This window comes from Engystomops pustulosus, chromosome 4 (genome assembly GCF_040894005.1).
Source record: "Engystomops pustulosus chromosome 4, aEngPut4.maternal, whole genome shotgun sequence".
NCBI classification, from domain to species: domain Eukaryota; kingdom Metazoa; phylum Chordata; class Amphibia; order Anura; family Leptodactylidae; genus Engystomops; species Engystomops pustulosus.
Genome location: NC_092414.1, coordinates 72132306 through 72141532, shown reverse-complemented (window position 1 = coordinate 72141532; position 9227 = coordinate 72132306). Strand labels below are relative to the sequence as shown.

General features: G+C 38.0%; 1 long non-coding RNA gene across 1 annotated transcript; it reads left to right on the top strand.

The window, feature by feature from the left end:
* The first annotated feature begins 7176 nt into the window (after positions 1-7176).
* Positions 7177-8830, top strand: LOC140129003 (uncharacterized). Its single transcript, XR_011855244.1, has 4 exons — positions 7177-7262; positions 7414-7458; positions 7595-7638; positions 8768-8830. It is a non-coding gene; the product is annotated as an uncharacterized lncRNA (long non-coding RNA).
* The last annotated feature ends 397 nt before the right edge of the window (positions 8831-9227 follow it).

The window sequence follows — 9227 nt, the reverse complement described above, 5'->3', positions numbered from 1 at the left end:
TGCAGGAAATCGGACAATGCACCTCGGGGATCGCGATGGGTAAATGTGCCCCAAGATGTCTGGCACTCCTGGCTGCTTATTATGCATGCCTCAAGCATGATGGGAAAGGCAAGCATAATTAGCAGCCAGGAGCTCTGGGCATTTTGTCCCCATATTCTGGACTGCTAATTTTAAGTCTTTTTCTAGGCAATCCAATCATGTAAATATTAAAGAAAAATACTGGTGGACTTGAAATGAAGAGGAATACAGGTGAGTGTGTCTGGCTTCTTATTTTGAAAACTAACTGGTAGTTTTCCTTTAGAAGCTTGTTCTGCATTAGATTTTTCAGATTTTGAAACTTTTTTTTTACTTTTTTCTTAAACCAACCAACACTGAATTACATATGCAATAGGCCTCAGTACTATAAAATTGCAGTCAATGGGGATCCTATTATATTACAATGAAGCTCTGCTAAAAGCATAGCTTTCTAAGGCTTTTCCCTGCCAAAGATAAAACTGCTACTGCTTTCTCACCACAAGAGGGAGGTAGGTCAGTCACTGGGGGGTAGCTCTCTGCCTCACAGTGACCTCTCAGATGCTGTGGTCACCACTGACCATGAGATTTGAGGCTAAGTTTCTGGTAATTCTGGTAATATCCCTGATCACAGTTACGGTCTGCAGTATAAAGAATATGGCCATTAAATACAAATATTGAAAGCACAAATACTACACAAAAGACAGAAAAATCTCTCTGTCTTAGTTCAAGCCACATTCTCTGGGAGGGGGAAATGGGATCAAAAAAGGCCCTCTATCTCTACCTCTATCTAACTAGAATATGTCACAGATGCACCAGCGTTCCTTGTCACAGATCGCAGGCACACCCATGCCCCTCTATGTGTCATGGTTCCCGCTGCCGCTGTCCCGCTCCCCGGGCCTGGACTCACCTCTCCACGCTCCTGGCTGTACTCCTGCTAGGCCGTGCGCTGCTACTTCTAGGGCACGCGCGCACCGGCTCTTTAAGACTTAAAGGGCCAGCGCCCTCCTGATTGGCTCTGGCTAATCCGGCTTGCCCTTACAATCCGGCACCTCCCTTCACTCCCTGCCCGATCTTCAGCATCATTTCCTGCTAAGAGAAAGCCCTCTTGAGTTCCAGCGTTACCAGTATTCCTCTGTATCTCAGCCATTCCTGTGACCTGCTGTGCCTTCCAGTTTTCCTGTCCTGCTGTGCATTCCAGGGTTCCTGTACAGCAGAATCTACAGTCCATGCCAGAATCACCAGTGTTCCTCTGTGTGCCAGCGTTACCAGTATCCCTCCGTGTTTCCTGCTGACATCTCAGGTTTGGACTGTTTCCTGCATTTCCTGCCGTACTACCTTGGCTGCCACCAGAGGCCTAGTTGCACCCGTGGAACGACCTGGTTGCACCCAGCTGCAGCAAGACCATCCCGCTTTGCGGCGTGCTCTGGCGAAGACCAGGTGTCCACTTAGACTCCAATCCCGGGCTCATCTCCTGAGTCCAAAGACTCTTTCAAGAGACTTTTCCACACACTTTCCCTCCTCAAGTGTGGCAGAATATTTTCAATGTTACCACATAAGGACCTTATTTCCAGGGTAAGTGCATTTTTTAAAATTTGCCCTAGATGGTTTATACATGGTGAGCTTTGAGCCATGTCCTTTCCCATTGCTTGATATCATATACCACATTTAAATCTGATTCCCATCTTAGGATATTACCTAATTTCTCAGTTTTTTTAGGAGCATTGAGAACACTATATAACATTGTGATACCTTTGTGAACTACCAATCATATTTTGAAGGGACTGTAGGGCCACTTCTCTGCTCCGTTTCCCCTAGAATATTCTTTATTTGGAGAAAATGGAAAAAAAAAACTTATTAGGAAGGTTAAGTGTGCGATTTGCACATTGTAATAGATTATGTGCAGAATCCCCATATGCTGCCATACCATAGTAAGGCAGTAAATAGTAGGATCAATCAGATAAGCTATGGTTAAAGTACCTATTTTTTAAAGGTCTGAAAAATAGTAAAAAACAAAAAAGTTACAAAAATTATATTAAAACTAAATAAAAATTCAAATCACCCCCCTTTCCCTAGAAGTCATATAAATATAAATAAACTGTAAAAATCATAAACACATTAGGTATCACTGTGTCCAAAAATGCCCAATTTATTAAAATATAATAACGTTTTTTCACTTAACCCCATAAAGGAAAATAGCGCCCAAATTTGCAAATGGCACTTTTTTGCCATTTTGAAAAATACAAAAATAAATTCTATAAAAAGTGATCAAAATTATTTAATAGAGACTGAATCTCTTTCAGACATTTTAAGAAATTCCTTAAGTCTTTGGGAGAGTTGTCAATATTTTACAATATTGAATTCTTGCTACCAAGTACATATATTTTTTAACAATTTCTCGAAGTCTGCTCCAAGATTTCATTTAAGATTTCATTTAGATTCCTCTTAACTGTTTCATTTACATTACAGTAAAATTAGATACCCTCATGTTATAATTAAGGTATTGTTAATCCAAAGACATGCCGTGGAGGGAGGAATATAAATCAAAACAGCCAAAGACTTCTTCATATTAAATTTATAATACAATGGGGGTCATTTACTAAGGGCCCGATTTGCGTTTTCCCGACGAGTTACCCGAATATTTCCAATTTGCGCCGATTGTACCTGAATTGCCCCGGGATTTTGGCGCACGCGATCGGATTGTGGCGCATTGGCGCCGGCATGCGCGCAACGGAAATCGGGGGGCGTGGCCGAACGAAAACCCGACGTATTCGGAAAAATCGCTGCATTTAAGAATGGAAAATGTGTCGCTCGGGACGCGCTTACCTTCACTCAGCCGGCCTCGGTGAATTCCGGCGCGTTCAGATGCTATTCAGCGCAGCAGCGACACCTGGTGGACAGCGGAGGAACTACCTTATTAAATCCCGTCCGGACCCGAATCCACCGCAGAGAACGCGTCGCTGGATCGCGAATGGACCGGGTAAGTAAATCTGCCCCAATATCTTAGAAAATTGCAGCAAAATATGTATATCATTAGACAATGGGGCTCATTTACTAAGGGTCTGAGGAGAGCATTTTCGTCGGGTTTCCCGACGATTTCCGTCTTTTCTGTTTTTGTATTTAACAGGAGATTTTGGTGCACGCGACTGGATTTTGGCTCAACCGCATGCCGTAGGATAACCTGACGGATTTGTACAACGTGCAGGATTTAACATTTAGAATTGTGTCGCAAGACATGCACTTACAAGCACTGGGAAGAAGAAGGTGAACTCCGGCGGACCTCAGCAGGGAAGAGAAGCGGATGCAGGAACTCGGGCGCAAGATCTTCATGAATCGTGCCGGCCTTCATTCTCATCTGAATCGGGGATTGCGACAGGACCAGGTAAGAAAATTTGCCACAATGACTTTTCAGGGTCACAGCAGGTAATAAAATGTTTCCTGTATATAAAGAAATTGTATATTTCTCCCTTTCCACCAAAATATCTAAAATTTCAGGATTACTTCTAATGATCTCCACCAGGGGCTCCATCATCAAAGCAAAAATCATTGAAGAACAAGGTCAGCCCTAGCACATGCCATTCGAAATATCAAAAGCTGAAGATAGAAAACCCAAAATTAGGACCCTCGCAGAGGGGGCAGAATATAAAGTCTTAATAGCTCTTTGTATCTGTCCAAAGATGCCAAACTTTTTAAGACCTCCTTTAAATAACCCTAGTGCACCCTGTCAAAAGCCTTTTCGGCATCCAGTGACAGGAATGCACCTATGCCTCTCAGGGTTCTTATCACTCACTTGTGAGATCAATCATTCTTCTAGTGGCATCCCTAGTTTAACCTCTGTAAGCCATCCTTTGGAAGAGTGATAGATGGGCAGTATGTTCTTTAAGGTTCCTTGTCTCCATGTTATATAATAGCTCCATGGTTTTGTAACTGAACTTTAGATCCAGGGTTTAGATGTTGCAGGGTTCCTGCCTTGATGGCTCCTCTCCATACTTCATGACTTGTTATATACCTGACCCTTTAGCTGCAGATGTGGGTGTTCAGATTGTTGAGGAGCAAATGGACAGAGCCATGAGTTGCTGGGCGCTGTTGTTCTAAAGAGAAGACCAACTGCAGGTCCTGGGCTACACAGCATGAGCAAAAGCCTGAAAAGCTGAGTGAGAGCCATTGTTGGACTATTTCTTGTACTGCTACCCTGAAACTAAGGACATTATATTTTTGTTTTATGTTCTTGTTGGACTGTGTTAAAAAAATCTTTGGACTTTTAGTTGTACAAACCTGCCTGAATATGAATTTGTGCCAGACAACAACTCTGTCTGAAGGGTCCCATTTCCCACACCTCCCAAAAACAAACCCCATTTGGTCTGTGAAAATCAGATCTGGCAGAATTCTCTCCATTTTATAATCCAGTATTTTATCCTCTCTTTAGTAACTCTTTTTTTTATCATTTTGTTTATGGAGCAGAAAAGGAATAACAAATACAAATTACAATAATACAGTGGTGGTGTTATACATAAAACATCCTCTGGTGCTGTCCATATAACATGACACTTAATAAACTTTTAGGTTTAGTCAAGTAAAGACTCTCAGACCTATGAATCAGTACAGTGGCAAAAACGTGGTTGTCCTTTGTGGAATAAACTGTCAAAGAGTCCACTTCTTGGACAGTACATTTTGTTCAAGGCTTTATATTATAATTATACCAATTCGGAAAAAATACTTCCAAATATTCCTGCGATCACATTCAGGAAAGCCCAAACCATAAAGAGTATTATTGCACCAAGTAAACTCAGGCATATAAAAGAACCTAAAAGCACCCCAGGTAAAGATTTACAAAAAAGGGGCTTACAAATGCCATCAAAAAAAATGTCTATCCTGTTTAACAAGCAAAGATAAAAAAACCTTTTACTCTTCAAATATTACAAATAGGAATGAAACATTACAGAAAAGGGATGAAATTTACAAGCGAAATACAGGAGAAATCAATTCATATTTGGACCTCACAATTTCTATAAATGAACAGATCTATTGGAAACCAACATCAGCAAATAGCTTCCTCGACTGGCAAAGCTGTCATCCGCAGAGTTTAAAGAAGGGCATACCAGTAGGCCAATACCTATGGGTAGCTCGTAGGAATTGTGCAAGTGAAGCCTCTTTTGACAAAGAATGCACCCTCCTGTTTAATAGATTCAAGAACAGGGGATATCCCAAGAAACCTCTCTACAAAGCTTACTCTAGAGCTAGAAGAACAGAAAGGGATACACTCGTATGAACAACCCAAACTTAAGACAAACAGGACTATATACTCTGCATATATGATGCCTCTGCTGACCAGATTATCAACATAATTAAAAAACAATGGCCAATTCTACTAGCGGACAATGATCTGAGAGAAAAACTCACTACTAGCCCAGCTATCACTTGCTGAAGAGGAATAAATCTGAGAGACCATCTAGTAAACAACCATTTCTCCAAAGAACCTGCAAATGTAACGTTCCACTCAAACAGGATCATATCCCTGTGGAAACTGTACTTTTTGCAAATTCATGCCTTACACCAGATGCTTTATCAATCCAATTGACGGGGAAGAATATACAATCAGACAATACATCTGAGCTACCAATAAGGATACTCCGATATCTAAACACATCAGGACAGTAAATGTATCTCCTTATACAAAGCGGCAGAAATTTGGGGGAATTGAGAAGCTACAACTAGGCCAGAGAAGGGGAAACCTGGTCAGGAAGCTGCTAGAAACGGAGGCACAATGGATCCACAGATTAAAGTGTCGGAATCCAAAAGGCCTGAATGAAGGTTTTACCTTTGTAGCTTTTCTATAATAAATATTAGAAACCAGCGCTTCTTTAGAGTAAATATAAACAAACACATTAGAATCCCCTTATACTATGTAATTCTTTATACACAACTACATGACAGTAAATGTATAAAAATTAAAATAATCTGTGCAAAATGGCATTTGTGATACCAAATGGGGTCAATAATTACACATACTATATAATACTGAAAGTAAAAAGTAAGAGATAAATATGATGAAATTCATTGAAATTAATATGCATATTTATATTGTAAATATTTACTTGATAACTAAACCATCCTAAACCCCTTCAATAAAGATAAACATAACAAATGTGAAGAAAGGGTGACTTATACGAAATATAAACACTGAATAATAGCTTGACGATAATACTATTACACCTAAATGCATAGAATGCCTTATTAAAGAACAAAAGTTAGATTATGTAAAAAACATGATAGGAGAATAGTTGCCTTCAAAAAGAACAAATTTGATAGTTGGAATATCTAATAGTGGATACTCAATGATGCTCAATATTGTGAGCTGCTGGATGATAAATAATAAACAATAAAATAGGAGTTCACCAACACATCCAGAAGATGAGATAATACCAAATTTAGACCATCTTGATATGATACGTTATGGTATACACTGAAATTGGAGATAGGGCGCTTACCTTGCATTTATGCCGAGTGATAGCAAACATCAAGTTCAGAAACATGTATATACCACTCCAATGTGCCGAATAGATGAAAACACAATAACAATAACATGCGCAGTGTTGATGAGTGCATTGGAGTACAGTGTCCGTTGACATGCGCAAAAATTCTTGATATGCCGAACGTAAAGAACATAAAGTCCAGAGACATGCACAGATCCCAACCAAGCAAGTCCTACTGACATGCGCACATATCCCCGAGTACCAGAAAAGAATTTTTCAAAATTTTTGCCAAATTTCTGTTTTCAAATATATTATCTGAGTTGTTAAACTAATTTGAAGTACATTATGTCACAAGAAAACAATCTCAAAATCTCCTGGATATGTTAAAGCTATAACCACTTATAGTGGCACAGGGAAGATTTGAAAATGGGGATGTGTCCTTGAGGCCAAAATAGGCCTTGAAGAGTTAATATAATTAAATATGCTCACTTATTATCATAAAGTATTTGTAGTGTTTATTTTGCAGTATCAGGCTATTTGATAGTCTCTAAAATTACAAAAGTATGACAGATGAGGATATTTCACAACTGCTTACATCATGTTTAATCTCAGAGAGGTGATGAAAAATGTATCATTCAAAGATATAAATATAATAGCCATCGAGATAACTTAATAGATCTACAGGGGACCACTTAGCATCTACGTGACTGACTAAATCAGCTCCCATCATGAAGCCCACTATTGCTTTTCTCTTTTTTGCTCTAAACTGCTACTTTGGTAAGTACATATGCAAGTACAAGATATATAGGTATGTAAACATGTTAAAATGAAAAATGAATGACTGCTAATGAAGTGCTAAATTACCTGAATTGAGTTAAGGATATCTGTCATAAAAAAATCTAATTCTATTGTTTTATACATTCTACAGGAATTGGAAATTCTGGCTCTATAGCTACTGGTGGAGTTCAGCCAGGTGAGTAGTTATTACACATTTAATATAAGTTCCTCATATAAAATGTTTTTTTTTTCTTTAATGAAATATGATTTTTTTGTGTATTGAGGAAACAAGACTGTTTCTCATTTTCCAATATCTTATTGTTTTTCTCTAGATCTACCTGTTATTCCAAAGGACTGCCTTCAAAAGTTAATAAAGGTAACTGTGCGCCAGTTTTCTATCAGACTTTGCAGGTTCTTTTAGGTGCAAAGTGCTTGCACAGGTATTTAAAAAGTGTCTGAGACACTTTTATGTCGCATGCAACTGTTTTGGGGGCGCAGCTGCACTATGCTTCATGCAACACAAATTTTTGCACTGAAAGGAGAGTTGTCGGACCATGTGCTAGATTTAAAATGCGAAATCCGACAGAAATGTGTTGCACGCCCCAAGTTAAAGGTGCACCAAAAAAAAGTGGTGCAATCTGTCAGGGCAGTGCAGGGGCATCAGTGCCCTCTGCAGTATACACAGGCAAACTTCACATAGTGCAGTTTGCAGTGTTCTTACTAAATGCGCCCCAATATACACTAATGCACATGTACACTGTTTTGTCTGTATAATACGGCAGATACATTTATACATTTTATTTAATATAGTCATACCTCAGTTGATTGACTACAGTTAAATTTACTGCTACTCATACCTATTGTAACTTAGAAAAATAAGGCAGTAATGATTGTCAGCATGAACTACTGGCACAAATATAATTGAAATAGTATAAATTAATCAAAGAGTTGATACTTGAAGCCTGGAGAATTGTGAAAGCAGCTCTAAACAATATTTATGCAGCATATATTAAACTATTTATGTAAATTATAATATAAAATGTGTCTAAGTGAAGACATATTATTAGTAGGAAAATTGAGATGTAAAAAGATTATTTAACATATTGAAAATCTTAGAATTTTAAATTACAAGGAAAAAATCCCCAGGAGAATGGATATACCAATCACAAACAGTTATCATCTACTGAAGATATAGACTATGATATTAGATCAGTGACTCATACCTTCTCCCTCACCATATAATCCTTGACTTTATAAAAATGACTTTCTTATTATCCATAACAGATATGGGTATAAAGAAAGTTCACTTAACAGATTTGTTGATGGCATGAAATGAGTAATAGGCATAGGGCAGCAAAAGTATATTTTTCATTGAGTATTACTTATCAAAATTTATTATGAAAATGTAATTTAAAAATCCTAGCACTTCAATGCATAGGATCAAGAAAAAATATAAGAGGTGCATATGAAGGTTGTGTGATTTTGACTGTAAATATCATTAATAGGTTAATATTCCAGAAACACTGAAGAAGCTCCAAGAATTATTGTGTCTCTACATGAAAGGAAAGGTTTGTATCCATATTTTAAAATGTCTATCCTTTTTTTTTTTTAGTTTTTTTCTACTCAAGGCAAACCCTAAAGTCCAGCTCTCAGACGGGTAGTCTTTGTATCATATTTTGATATATTACAAAGACTTCATTTCTGTGCAAGGTTTGTAGTCCATGGAATTGGGGCAACATACGGGCCCATTTCCATGGGCTGCATACAATGTTGTAAATAACCGTTAAAAAAATGTTAATATATTATATTATTGTATTTATATATTATTGTTTGCTGTTAAAGTGAAGATCTGTGTTTTAAGGAATTATATAATACTTTTTTTTTAATTTTTAGAAAGAACATAATGAGGAACTATACAAGCAGTTCTTAAAGGAATTGCATGAGGCTTTGGTAAATAGTTCACCA